This window comes from Archocentrus centrarchus, chromosome 13 (genome assembly GCF_007364275.1).
Source record: "Archocentrus centrarchus isolate MPI-CPG fArcCen1 chromosome 13, fArcCen1, whole genome shotgun sequence".
In the NCBI taxonomy this organism is placed as follows: domain Eukaryota; kingdom Metazoa; phylum Chordata; class Actinopteri; order Cichliformes; family Cichlidae; genus Archocentrus; species Archocentrus centrarchus.
Genome location: NC_044358.1, coordinates 16,498,196 through 16,513,605, shown reverse-complemented (window position 1 = coordinate 16,513,605; position 15,410 = coordinate 16,498,196).

Genomic DNA, 15,410 nt, shown 5'->3' with positions numbered 1-15,410 from the left:
TAATTACTATTATTACTTTTTCCCAGGCTGTAAGGGGAGAGTCATGTTTCACCCCCACTCCCTGAATATTAAACAATGCTCTTTGAAGTTTCAAACCAATATGCAAATCAGAGCATCACTTTCTCATCAATACAGGCCGTGAGAGGATAACTGTGGCCTTTACCAACATTAGAAAGTTCAACTGTTATTCTGCAGACTCTTAATCCAGGATCAGAGTGTGTTTACTGTTCTGTCATTGCACCTTTTTACATTATAATATTCCAGCGTGGGCCTTCTTTTAAACTGACAGTGGTTACTTAAAGGTTTAAAAAAGAGAAAATTAATTTAACTGAAATTCCCTGACAGGCTTCTGTGGTCTTTTTCTAGAGTGCTTCTTCCATCTTCTTTCAAATCCGATTAAATTTAATGGATGTGCTCTTTGACCTTTAAAGGCTTACGCCATTATTTCCAAAAATTATAAATGACTATAATGTGTGATGAAAAAAAGTGTCAGATATCGATTAAATACTATCTGTAAAAACAGTTTAAAGTCACTGATGATTTTCAGCTAGGCTGACAGAGTTAGGGATTAGGTTTTAGTTTACAGTAAGATCACGATTAGGCTAGTAGACAAAGTATGACGAAGAAGGGGCACAAATATATTAAACTGCACTTTTTTTGATATCATGTGCTTACAGGTTGCGCAGCTGGTTCTATTGGTCATAAATAGGAGAAAGACTCCACTGGCATCGATTCATCATTCTGGCATATTGAGAAAGTATCATTTGGGGACATTTCTTTGTGGACGTTTCTTTTTCAATTTTTACACTGCATAACATATAAATCAATGCTAGGTAAACTTCTAGCATCCCCGGGCAAGATTCTGAACCCCAAGTTGCTCTTGATGCATTCGTTCGAGTGTGAATGGGTGAATGAGACATGCTGTATAAAACACTTTGAGAGTGCTGTATAAGAATCAGTCCATTAGTTGGACTGACAGTCAAGTACACTTCCCTCCAAAAGTATTGGAAGAGTGAGGCCAATCCCTTTATTTTTGCTGTAGACTGAAAAGATTTGGGGTTGAAATTAAAAGATGAATATAAGACATAAGATCAGTATCTCAGTATTTAGATCTGGATCTGATACACAGTTCAGGAGATAGCACATTTTGGTTAAACCCAGTCATTTTTCTTGCGAGCAAAAGTATTGGAACATGTGACTGACAGGTGTGTTTTGTTGCCTAAGTGTTTCTTGTTACATTTATTATTCAAACAACAAGTAGCGCTGAGTGTCTACGCTCAGTTTCAGATTTGGGTTTTGCCTGTGTAGACTGTGCATTTATAGTTAGAGGAGTAACCAACATGAAAACCAGAGAGCTGTCTGTGGGTGAGAAACAAGCAATAGCAAGAAGAACAGGAAGACCAGGCTGGAATTTGCCAAGAAGTACAGAGACAAGCGCCAAGTTTTATGGACTGATGAGACAAAGATGAACCTTACCGAGTTGATGGAAAGGCCAAAGTTTGGGGAAATAAAGGATCTGCATATGATCCCAAACATACGAGTTCATCTATGAAACACAGTGCAGTTAATGTCAAGGCTTGGGCTTCCATGGTTTCTTCTGGGACGGGCTTATCAATCTTCATTGATGATGTCATGCACAATGGCAGCAGTACAATGAACTCAGAAGTCTACAGAAACATTTTATCTGTCAATTTAAAGAAAGATGCAACCAAAATGATTGGGAGATCCTTCATCATACAGCAAGATAATGACCCAAAACACACTGTCAGAACCACAAAGGAGTTCATCACGGGCAGGAAGTGGCAGGTTCTAGACTGGCCTAGTCAGTCTTCAGACTTAAACCCTGTAAAGCGTTTTACCTGCTAAAGAGGTGACTGAAGGGACTAACCCCCTAAAACAAACACCAGCTGAAAGAAGAATGCAGAAGTTTAGTGATGACAGTGAGTCACAGGCTTGATGCAGTTAAGTCTTCTTCACTTTAATCTATTTTAAGTTCATCTGTTTCAATACTTTTGCTTGCAAGAAAAATTAGTGGGTTCAAACAAAAGGTGCCATCTGCTGACCTGTGCATCAGATCCAGACGTAAATACCTGGAAATAAAAGCTGAGATGTTGATCTTTTGTCTCTGTCTTGATCCTGGGGTTGATCCAGCATTGTGCATTTTTGGACTTTCTAGTTTTGGTGTTAGATTTCTTTGGTTTGTTCCTCAGGTTGTTTATGGTGTAGATTCTTTACCATTCATTCCTCTAGTTCAGGGATCATCAAATCCATGCCTCGAGGTCCGGTGTCCTGCAGGTTTTAGATGTGTCCCTGATCCAATACACCTGAGTCAAATATAGAAGTCATTAACAGGACTCTGGAGAACTTGACTGCATACTGAGGAGGTAATTCAGCCATTTGAATCAGGTGTGTTGGAGCAGGGAGGCATCCAAAACCTGCAGGACGCCGGACCTCGAGGCCTGGATTTGAGGATCCCTGCTCTAGTTATTCTCAGTCTAGGCTGCTTTCAGTTTGCTATGCTGCCCTCAGTTGAAGTACTCCTTATTAGGATTTTTTGTGTTTTGAGTTCAGTTTCCCTGCCCTTTCCTGTTGTCTGTCTCTGTACCCTGTCCAGGTGTCTTGTCTGCCTCTCTATGTGCTTGTATCCCTCTGTGCTTCTGCGTCCCCATGTTTTGTCAAGTCTGCGTGCGTGTGTCACGGTTGGTCACTTCCTGTTTTATTTTGACAGTCTCTTGTCCGGTGTGCTTTGTGTCGAGTTTTGCTTCCCTTGTGTCATTAGTCTAATGTAGTTCAGCTGTCCTTCCCTGCTGTCTCCACACTCCCTGATTACCTTGTGTGTATTTAAACCCTCAGGTCTTCTGTTCCTTGCTGTGTTGTCGTCTTTGTCTCCCGCCAGCTGTGCGGGTATTCCTCCTGAGGTTCCTGTTTGGTTGCTAAGGTTTTTGTATTGTGGCTGTTTTTGCTTACCTTGGGTTTGGATTTTTTTTTTTAAGTATGTTTGGCACTTTAAACAAAAAATCAACGTTAAAACTGTTTTTTGAGTTCAGTTCCTCCTCACGCGTCCTCCGTTTGGGTCGAACCCTGCCTGCCACACAGCCCCACCATAACAGTGTCATATTGATTTTGTTTATGTTAAACCCAAATGTTTTCAGTCTACAGCAAAAAAAAAGGATCAACCTCACTGTTCCATTACTTTTAGAGGAGAGTGTAAGTGTTTATGCTAGCAGCTTGCTAACCAAGCTGGGTAGCATTAGCTGATAGCAAATATGGTCTGTTCTGGCTCCAAATTTCAATTTTATTTATATAGCGCCAAATCACAACAGTCGCCTCAAGGTGCTTTATATTGCAAGGAAAAGACCATCAATAATTACAGAGAATGCTCATAAAGGGTTGTTTTGATTGTTGGGCTAACACCTGGCAATAGTGGGAAGAAAAAACTTCCTGTTAACAGGACGAAACCTCCGGCAGAACCGGGCTGAGGGAGGGGCAGCTGGTTGGGGGTGAGGGGAGGGAGACAGGACCAAAACAAAAAACATGCAGACTTCCAAAATGCATCATTCCAAAACCTACGAGTAATGGTTTCAGCCACCTTTTATGCAGCCTATGGTAAGAACAATTATTGGTTATTAATGTGCATTAGCTCTTGAACAGCTGGATGAGCTTTTGGTACCATGCACCCACCATACCACACCATAACAGACACCAAATTTATTTCTGGTGTGGGTTATATATTTTTCTTTTGGTTACACTAAGACAGTTTTTTTTTATGTAGGGAACTAAAAAAGAATGAACAGTCAATTTCTCAGGATATCAGTTACATTCTTGTCTGAACTTAAAGTTCATAGGAAACTCCACGGTTTCCTATGAGTTGTAAAAAGTTTTGAAATTATGAGCCATAACTTTTATGAGATGCTGAGCGTGGTACTCCAACATCCGGGCAGACTGTACATAGTGAACAAATTACGATGATGAGAGAAAATCTCCTTAACATCAATATTTTTGAAGTGAACTGCAGTGTAAAATACATAATCATTCAAACACAGTATCTATTTAGATGTGGAATCAAAGTGAAAGCAGATGTTACTGGAGGCTAAAATAGTTTCCACTTAAAGTAGGCCACTCTTGGTCATAGCTCTCTCAGTAGCTGGGCTTATTCCAGAAAGCAGGCAGGAGAAGTGAAGTTCAAACTACTAGGCTCCCACTGCTTTCACCACGTTGTCTCGGGTAGAGCCTTTACAACAAAAGTCCATTCCCCAGGGTAGACATGAAGAATGGCAACCCAAGAATCCAGATACAAATGTGTATTTATGTGAGTAGTCAAAAATTGCCATATTGTAAACACATACAGCTGCTACAACTGAAAAGGAAAGAGAAACACTCATCAAGAAGGCCATGTAGCATAATAAAAGAGTAATTACCAGAGTCAAAGCTGAGGTAGTCTGGAAATTACATCTCATGTGTTTTATAGTATACAACAGAAGTGAGTACACCGCTGTGCAATACATCACTTAAATTTGAAATTATTTAAAACTGCATTAGCTCAGCAGATTACATGCTGGTATCGTGTTTCAGCTGATTTTCTGTTCTCGTCCATCTTTAAAAGTCTCAGTGAGTTTTTTGGGTGTTTTTTTGGGGTTTTTCTTACAAAAACATGATGCACAAAATCCACCCAGGATGTGTCTATCTGCATTTTGTGCATCATGTTTTTTGTAAGAAAACATGATGCACAAAATGCAGATGGATACATCCTGGGTGGATTTTTCTTTTTAATACCACATTCACACAGTTCGGCTAATTAAAAATCACAGGTGACTCGGTTATGTTTTATTATGCTTCAGGTTTTCTAGCTGGTGCATCAGGTTGTATTTGCTTTAGTATTCATTCTTGATTGTCAAATCAGAAATAATTGTAGCCCGGGAAATTAGTTGCCACACAGGGCACAATATCAGGGGTTCTTGCAGTGCTTTAATGGTGCACAAAGGTACAAAGAGTAAAAAACACACACACAAAAAAATATGGCAGTGGGTCTGGCTACACAGAAACAAACAGAGGAACAAATTAATGTCAAGCCAAAACCACTAAATAATAATAAAATGCTTGCAGGCACATTTCACAGCAGCTTTGCTAAGTTCATGTTTTGGACACTCTGCAGAATCCACATTTAGCTTCTTGCTACACATGTGAGGGAATGGCGGTTTTTACAAGTACTTTGCAGAGCAGTTTCGTCCTCCATGCATCTCCAGCTTGGTGCAGAACAAATGCAACCCCACCATAAACCGCAGGAACCGCAGACCAAGATGCAAAATCTTTGAAGGGGTAACCACTGTTCTCCACGATGCTTCCACATTGTGATGGAAATTTGTAACATTAGGTGAAACTCTTCTTCTCCAGTTCACGTTTGCAATCTACCTTTACAACCACAAATTAACAAGAAATGTCACATTCAAAAGAAACTGAAAAAGAATGTTTACTGGCACTTTAACATCCTAAGAGAAAAACCTATTTAGCCCAGATGGAAAACGAAGTGAAGTTATAGGTTTTAACCACCCAGCTACGTTCTCCCTGCATGCAGTCATCGACCTTGGTGACTACAAAATCTCAGCGGACTCAAACGCTCCCTGCAATGCCTTCTTAAACAAAGCAGTACCCAGGCTTGCTAAAAACCTGTGAAACCATGTCTGTGCTGACTGTTACAGCAAAACAGGCTGACTTTGGCAAGTGAGATGGCTTTGAATGAGATCCAGCAGTGACTTGCTTGTTTCTCCTAACAGCAGGAATGGGCATGAAGACCTCTTTTCCTCATGCACAGATGCTTTGCAGGGGCATCTTAGCCAAGATGCATCTCTCATTGTTTTTAACCCAGTGTTCCACATCCTCATAGACCTACCCAGAAACCTCTCTCCCTTAGCAGGTTCACAATGTGCTTCATGCCTTGGTGTCCCATATTCTTATGGACCAGGACAAAGGTAGGAGTAACTGCCATATCTGACCACGATGTGGGTCTGCCACCACTCCATACATCAACCCTTCTCTCTCCTGTATACATTTCCAGCTCTTTGAGAGTGGCTGGGACCTTCCAGTTTTTAACAGCAGAAACCTTGGACAGGTTTGTCCCCACACCCACTGCAGACACCTGATGACCGCTGTAGGATAGCACACTTCTACAACTTTACGTTGAGACCAGTTTCTGCCTCTTAAGCACAGTCTGAAGTCTCTCCAGGTACTGCTCAAAGGTCCCTGAAAACACCACAATATCACGTCTCTCTCATGCATGGCTACTTGGTGGTACCCACTCGCAAGATCAGTGGTTGAACTTTGCCCCTCTCAGGGCATCACAACTCTCATCAGCCTTGAGTGTTTTAACGACCCAGCTACATTTACTGTGCATTGTATTTTTTTATGCTATTATACATGTACAGTACACAACTACTATCCAGGATAACTGTGTTGTATGTAGCTACAATTAAGACCCTGCACACCAACACAGGTGTTTTCACTTATTTTGTCTAATTAGGTTTATGAGATTTACTTGAATTTGATTCTTTTCAGCTGTTTTTGTTTTTTTTTTTACATCACCCCCCCCCCATTAACTGTGCAACAGTTAAGAACTTATACCTTTAAATCTGCAAGCTTCTCACACAAAAAATTACACGAAGCACATGGTTCATAATTGTATAATGGCAAGTGGAAAATTGGAGAGGCTCATTCACGCCTGTGTGAGACACCCACATGTAAACAACTAGCAAAAAAAGAGATCAATGCTCCTGACCTAACCACAACGTGAGTTTGATTGTGCCAGTGCACTGATAATTAGATGACTTCATTTAAAATTGTTCTAATTATTATTCAGTGTTATTCCTTTTGTTGTGCTCTGTCATATGTGACAGCATTTACTTATTCAACAGCTTTTTTGATCAGCTTGGTGGTGTTCAAAGTCATTTGTTACATCACTGACAAATACCCGGCAAAACAATGGTCTCCTCCTCGAAACTTAGTCATTAATGTCTTATGATGCTATTGAGGTTTACTAATTATAACAGAAATTGAACACATTCATTGAACACATTTCATCAAAAGACACATAACTGAAACTAAGGTCTTTGCTCTAATTCTTAGCAAACCCTATGTAGCCTTCAAAACAAATAGATGATTTAATAGCTAAATAGAGCATGTTGTTCATACATTTTCTCTGAAGGGAGGGGAAAGAGTAATTTCAAGGCATCACTGGCAGTGTGCACACTTTATTTGTACTGTTGTAAAGAAACCACTCAAACAGTCTGAATGGAATAATATTGGTTGAGGGCGAACAGTAGTCTTCAGCAGATATCACCCATTTCTTGGGTATTAAATGGCTAATAACAACATCGGCTCTTGATTAGAGTAAAAATGAACAAGTTGAAGCTTCCAGCGGATGAAGAAACACTGGCAAACTGCTATCAAACTGCTACCAGGATAACTGTGCCGTTATGTGAAAGTTTAAATGGAGTGTCTTTTAGTGTGCACCGAATACAAATGATTATGACAATAAGGGAAATTTAAGACCTTTAGCTGAGGAAACCAGTCTAATCACCAACTCTCCTGGGAGTGTGCACAGCAACTGAAACTCAGTGGTAACATTTTCATTCACTGTTGGCAATCTTACTACTCTTCGCTGAGCTGAGCTGAGCCTTGGGTGAAAAAAACACTCACCAGCTAAGCACTGCCATATGTTCTTGCCTGATTGTGTGTATCATAATAAATCCTCAAAGCATTCAATAGTACATACTGTGTGCATTCGATATAAATACAGTTTATAAACACATCATAGGTTATTATTCCCCCTTCAGGTGCAGCTTCATTCTTGTCCCCCACCTTACTGTCACTGCAAAGTGTCATATGCAAATAAGATAAAGTGCACAGTGTCTGATGAGGTTAAATAAGTCAGTCCACTGTTCAGACTTCTATGGTGGCAGCCAGGCTCATGTCTTGTGGGACTGTTCTTAAAGAAGACACAAATATAGCATTATATAAGTGTGCTGTGCCATCTGCATGGAGAAACACAGGTATCAAAAGCCAAACTCTTAAAAGCAGTTGGTCTTAATAAAGATCCGGAAATCTGTTTATCTGTCTGCTACTTACTTACTTTTTTAATCCAAATTGCCTGGAAGCTCCTCCCTGCGCTGAATACATTTCGATGTCAGGGGGTTAATTAGTTGCAGGGATTAAATTTTCTTCAAGTTCTCATTCAGGTGGTTTACTGGGAAGTTTTTTGCTTCAAATAGCTGTTTGTCCGTGGCAAATAATGAAAAAATAAACTTTTAAAAAGTCAGTGAGTGTATTGTCAGACATTAAGCTGTTTAAGTTGGTTTTTATTATTGAAATTTCCCGTTTTTGTCTGTCTCTTTTGAGGGTTTTTAGCAGTGTCACTAACAAATGGGTTAATCACTCTAAAACAGATTTTTCTTTCATTAAGCTGGGACATACCATACTACAAGAGTCAAAGAGAGATGAAAATCCCCAGGGATTTTCAAGATTGCAGAGAGTTTGCACTGCTCTGCGAAAAAGCAATCAGAGTTAGAGCCATATCAAACATTTAGGATCTTTACAGCTGGAAACCAGGCAAGTCTGGAGAATCTGAAGAAGTTGATAAAAGCATGATGAAAATCTAATTTGCTACAGATTTTAGGTGTACTCAACTCAAGCTACTCGAGTTTTGTGCTTTTCCAAATTAGAGCCTTAAATTGATATACTGTACATATTTGATTTAATTTGATATACATACCCTGTAGCCCGCATGTCCAGGATCATGATAGGATTCCCATATTCTTTATTATTAGTAAGCTTCATGCATGATTACCAAGATTTCAGCTGACATATTTTTGTTGTCAGAACTGCACGAAACTGAATGTATCAGATGTTTTCCAAAGTAAAGCACATACAGTTTAATATATGAATGTTTAATAAGAAGAGAGAGGAAAATAACTCGGTCTTTTTATTTATGCCTGTCAGCACATATTTTCATAGCCACTGATTTATGTCCCAACATGAATCTGCTGGAAGGTAGAGATGTCTGCTAAAGCAGGTGTTGAGTGCCGAGTTCTATGGTTACAGCCGTTAGACTTCAGTGTTGGTTTATCTGACCAAATCTGTCGAGAAAATATGTTTATGTGCCACTATTTGACTTTCCCCTGATACGTATATAATCTCCCTCAGCACCTGTATACTCCCAGATTGTGAGATCGTTGTATGAGGAAACTTCACATTAAACGTTCTTCTCTGAAACTGCCTGCGACTGTTTTTATGATTGAGGTGCACTAAAAGAGTGTATTTGGTTCACTAACAGGAAAGGAGCCGGGATCTGTTTGCATTTAGTAAATCTGGCCGTTTAAAGGTTTGCCCAGCACCGAGCCAGGCCGCAACAGAGATGTGAAACTAAAGAAAACATTCCCAGCTCTGACAGGTTTGGGACAACATGGCAACTTCCAAAGAAAAACAAGGACAACAAAAACAATTTCAGAAAAGATTTTAGACCAGATTAAATCAGTTAAAATCCAGCCCTTGTACCTTATTATTTTCAGAGGGTTGGTTGGTTGGTTGGTTGGTTAAGCCACTCAACCCTGATCTATGAATCATTCAAGCATAAAAAAGACACCTAACTCAAGGAATGGACCAGTGTTGTGTCTACACATGACAAATAATCTACCAGAGACCCAAGTTTAAATTACATCTTCAGACACTTTGTTACTGGCAGCCCGCATTACATTAGTTTGACAGGCATAAAATAACATTTATGCACCAACGAGGTGACTCACAAAGTGCTATTACCACACAGCTGGGCATATCTCAGCTGCTGGCTTTGGGGGCACTCATTCACCACTGCGTAGGAAGATGGGTTGATGTGGATGAGTGTGTCTTGTTGTGCATTTGTCTTTGTGTGTGTATGGCTGGTCCTGGGTCTGGGGCTTGCTGTGCCTCGGCCCCCATGGGATTTGTTTGCTCCCCACTGGTGGTTGCTGTCCACCCGGGAGGTGGGCACTTGGTGGTTTCCGGTGCACGAGGCTGGGTGTTTCGGTGTGATTGTTGGCCTGCTCCCTTTGGGGGCTGTGATTCGGGTTGGCTCGGGCCACTTCTGCGCGGGGGCGCACTGCTCAGCGTCGGTCTGTTCTCGGGCCCCTGGGGCCCTCCCTTGGCTTGTACAGGGATGACCAACCTCTGGTGGGGTCAGCTGCCTGTTGTCGCTGGTTCCCTGGGACTCTTGCCCTTTGGCCGTGAGAACCCCAGCTGGGACCTCCCTCCTCCTTCACTGGGGTTAGGCCGCGGTTGTCATTGGGATGTGTGGTCTCGGGGTCTTCAGTGCTCTTGGGGGGGACTGCGGGCGACCTCGGTTTCCTGAGTCTATTTCTGTCTGCCTCTGGCTTCGATGGTCACTGTTGTGACTTCTCACCCTCATTATCAAGTACATGGCAAACACACGCGCACACACAAGCAACAGAATATGTGTTTGTTGTATTCTTCTCTTTCAGGTGCTGTTTGTTGTTTTTTTGTGTGTGTGTTTTGTATTTTGTTACAGATACAGAAGTTGGTGGCAACCCCCCCTGTTTTCCCTCCTTCACCCCCACCCCCCTTCCTTTACCCCCACCCATGAAAGTCATATCCTTAAGAAATAGGAAAAAAGACCTGACACAAAGATGCATCTGGCACTTCAGTCTATCCATCTGCTGCTTGGCTGAAGCCTCATCAGGAATGTTCTCAGTGGAAGAGTGGCTGTCATGGTCCTGGATCTTTTTGCCCAGTTGTCAAATTTCTTCAGCTGAGTCACTTATTTTGGTCATGATTTCAGTTCTTAATTTGTTGTAGGTTTTGCAGTTTTGCATTTTTCCTTGGTGTTTCAGTTTGGAGTATTACAGTGTTTGTGGTTTTCCGTCAGCGTGCCTGCCTTCCTGCGTGTAAAGTCTGCATTTCTGTCTGTCGTGTTTGGTCATTTCCTGTTTTATTTTGCTAGGTCGTGTCTCGTGTGCATTGTGTTTAATTTTGCTTCCCCTTGTCTCATTAGTTTGATTCTGTTCGCCTGGGTACTGCTTTTCACAGCTGTGTCTTTTCTCCTTAATTACATTATGTGTGTATTTAAGCCCTCAGTTTTTTTCACCCTCCTTGTTGTGTCCTCCCTCATCCCGTCATGGTTGTATGTTCCAGTTGTACCTGCTGAGCGCTGTTTGTTTTTGCAGTAAGGCAGCTGTAAGTTGAGTTTACCTCTGGAGTCCTGTGTTTGGGTCCACACTCTGCCTGCCACACTGCCACTATTACACTGTCAAGGAAACACAAAGAAAAGGCTGAAGTTATGCCGAATTACACAAGAACTGGGCTGAAAAATCATTGGCAACATGTCTTATGAAGCAATGAATCCAAATGTGAAAATTTTGGTTCAAATGGTGAAGGTCAGGAGAGCGGTACAACAGGGAGTGCGATGGTTTGGGGGCTGCATGTCAACCAGCGGTGTTGGGGATCTTGTCAAAATTGATAGAATTATGGACGTGGAAAAATTTTGGTTTTGATCCAGCATGCAATGCCATCTGGAACACGTCACATGGCGATGGTTTAATTTTTCATGCATGACTGTGAGCTCAAGAACACTGTGTGTGCAGTAAAAGCATACGTGGATAGACAAATGGAACAATAAAACACTGTCAGTCATGACAGTCGCCTTCCCAGAGCCCAGACCTCAACATTCTTGAAGCAGCGTGGGATCATCTTGATGGGGAACAGAGCAGACGGCAGCCAACATCCCATCCTGTGGCTCAAGACTTTTGCACAGTACTGTATGTCATCATGACTTTTACAAGAACTTTGTATTTTGCCAGTCTTAGTTTCACACTGGGCGCCTACCATCATTTTATTCAAAGATGAACTCTCAAATCATGTTTTATTGATAGGATTTGAACCTGATTCAGAAATAGAAAAGAAATGTTATTCAACACCATCTGCAAACAAGACTGCAGAAAGACGGAAAAGGAATATTTCATCTACTTGTACACAAGAAAGCACACAGTGCACTTCAGCTTTAAAGTGGACTTTGGGAAAAGGTCAGGGAGTTATTTAAATCAATACAAACACCAATAAGCATAAGGGCATGGTTCTGAATAGGAAATGTACTTTAGTGTTTAGGAATTTGAATTTGAAACTGCAGATTTTTTTAGTGGATATAGGAGTCCTTGTGCTGAGCTTGGCCAATGTAAACCTTTTACACATTAACATAATTCTCTGCTACTGTCTAGAACATAAAAAGAACTCAGGAGAGATCCATGTGTACTGAGTGAATAATTTCAAGGTTGTTTTCTTAAGAAATTACAGCATCTACAGAATTGGTAATTGGAAATACTTTGTCATCAGCACAGCAGCACACTGCTGTGAGTCATTACTCTACAACCGCAGTGCTCTCTATTTTCACTGGTGCCATTATATTTTGGCCCTTCACCCTGACAGACTGCAGCATCCTTTGCTCAAAATGGCATAATTATGACTGTTGCCATAATAAACTCGGATTAGTCGTCATTCTTAATATACTTACATAAAAGTCTCAAACTTTTATGTCATATTTTTTTTTCAGCAGTAATTATAACATTAATCAGGCACATGCATACCATGGCATTTTCTAGCCTCTTCTTAACAAAAAGAAATCTTACATCGGCATAAACAACATTTCAGTGAATAATCAGGACAATGTGTGCCAGCTGTAAAATGACACTGTCAAATAAATTAGGGCTTATTCTGCAAAGCTCCTAATTTTGTTGTTATGCAGCGCCATCATTGTGTAACAACTGCTTCCAACAATAGGTTGGAAATTTGAGTGTTACTTCAAAAAGCACTGACCCCAGTTAAACGCCTAAAAGCCAGAGCTGCTGTAACCATGTATTTTAAATATAATGCACTTACAAACGAGCCAAAAACAGCAAAGAATATTTGCACACTTGTCGAACAATAAACGCCTCGTGCATAATTTATTGAATTCCTGTTCTGTCTCCTCCACAAACCACTGTACGCAACAACTGCAACAAATCACCGAGGCAGAATAGAATCAAGCTGAGGGATGCACTGCAGCAAATGCTTCTGCAGCAGGCCTCCTGAGCAGTGCCTGACGAAAATGAATTAACAATGAAAGACGGTTTTGAACACAGTAATTTAATAATTGCAAATTTAAGACAAAAGTTAGAAAGGGTTGAAACAAATCAAAACAAAGTAAAGCCTGAAACACAAGCAGATGGACTAGTAATGGGAAGCAGGTTGGGCTGGTTGCTAAGTGACAAGGGCTAAGATGAGGGTCCATAGTTTTGGCCGCGGTTTTGCAGGAAAAACACGTCTCCTCCCTCGTCTGAGCCACCCTCTTTCCCCATAGCGCTGTGGTTATGACGCTGGCGGGGCAGGACAGAAGGCAGGCCTGGCCAAATGAGAAACAGACCCCTTTCACCCCAGTATTGCCTATTTCTCCCTGTGGCTTTTTTGTTTTCAAAGAAAAAAGAACGCTCTCCAAAAATAGATTTGGGGCTCGCGTGCCAGTGGGTTTTGAAACCTTTTTTTCCACTCCCTCTAGTCACGCAAGTAGCCTGGCAAGACCTTGAAGAGTGAGCAGGGGGAAAAACAGAATTTGAAATAGACAAGAGGATCGGAGGGGAGAGAGGGGGGGGGAGGATCTTTTTGGTGTGTTTGGAGAAAGGATCGTGGTAAGCTGAGGATGGAGCATCCCTGGAGCCTGGCCCTCTGCTGAGTGAACAAGGAGCAGAGACTTCCGTGCAAGATCCAGGTATGAGGGGTTTATGGGTAATCCAAGCATGAGCAGAGAGACGTCTCTCTGCTCTGGCCTCATTTTAACTGGAAGGAAGCCTGGGCTCCTTCATGGAAGAGTTTGATCCTTACCAAAGGGCCTGCGCACAAAGCAGTTCACACTCGAATGCAAAGGTCCCCATTCCTTATAAGCCAATACCCTTTACTGCGATTCACTTCACAACTGACTGTTCTCTACAGATGGTATTCATCTTTTTATCTGCTACATCACATACTGTGTCATCAAGATCAGATCACCGGCTAGATCGCATTATATTTGAAAGTCTGCCTATTTTGGGAGCTTCATTACAGAAAATGCTTTTGAACATAAGACAGTGAGAAGGGCCCACAATGCAAGCTCCTCTGCAGGAGCCATGCTAAAACCATTATGTCTCACAGTCGTTATAGTAATTATGCTTTCAAAGCAGCGTTAGGTCCTCTGCTGCTAAAGAGCATGGAGGTTCTTTGGAACATCTGAGTAAGGGTTAAATGTTGCTACAATAAAACGTAGGCAGGCTGCAAAGAGGTCTGGTCCCCAAAAAGGCCTTTCATGCTGTGGTCCCCGTTCTGTGCTTGAGCGCCGTTTTCACTGAGCCACTTAAGAGGGATTTTTTTTTTTTTTTCTTTTAATACGCATCTCGATGTGAGGGCAGGTCTGTATTTAAACCCACTTTCGCCTTATCAATAATTCCTCTCATTGTAAATGAATCAGTGGAATATGATATTTATTTGAAAGTAAGAAAGTTTGTCAGAAAAACAAAAACATATATATATATATATTTTTTTTAGAGCCACATCATCCATTTTAAAGCGGGGAAATCAAATCCAGTTAAATTCAGCGTGACAGTGAATTGGCACACGTTTTCAGTTAATCGTGAAACATAATCGCGTGGAGCTCACAGATGTCAGGAAGAATTCAGGTTGAGCTGAAAAGGATCGAAGCAAAATGAGCCACATTTCACAAATGAAGTATTTACTAATAGTAAAGTAACCTGCAGCAGCTGATGAGCTACACCAGCAGAGAGAGACCAAACTGTAACTGAAAAAGCGACTGTCGATCAAAGGAGAAAATGAATTGTTTCCCAAGGATTCAGTGTTTTTTCTGAGGTTTTACAACTGATAAATAATAAGCAATAAGTCATTAGATCTAAAAGAAGAAGGGGCGGGGGGGGGGAATCCTCTCAAGACGTCCATGAGCTGCTTTTGTTTTAGAGACATGTCTTTGAAACTTGAATGAAGAAGATAAAACTAAATGAGACTATCAGATGTTTACCCGTGGGATACCATCAGGAAAGATAATCACATCCATATGTGACTCATGCATTTTTTTTTTCCACAGTGTTACTTGCACAATACAACTGTAACACGGAGCACCTGAGTCTTGAAGTAGCACAAAATCTTTCACATGTTCATAACTGTCATTAACAACTACAGTTCTAATAGAGCGGTGATATTTTCTTCACTTATTGTGCTTCAAGAGGAGGAAATATTGCATCAGGGTAGCAAACGGAAAAAAATCCACAATGCATCAGCACGGTTTTGATCAACGTTAAGAGCTGACCAATATGAATAATAACACTTTGGTACATCACCAACTTTAAGGATTTCTGAGTTTG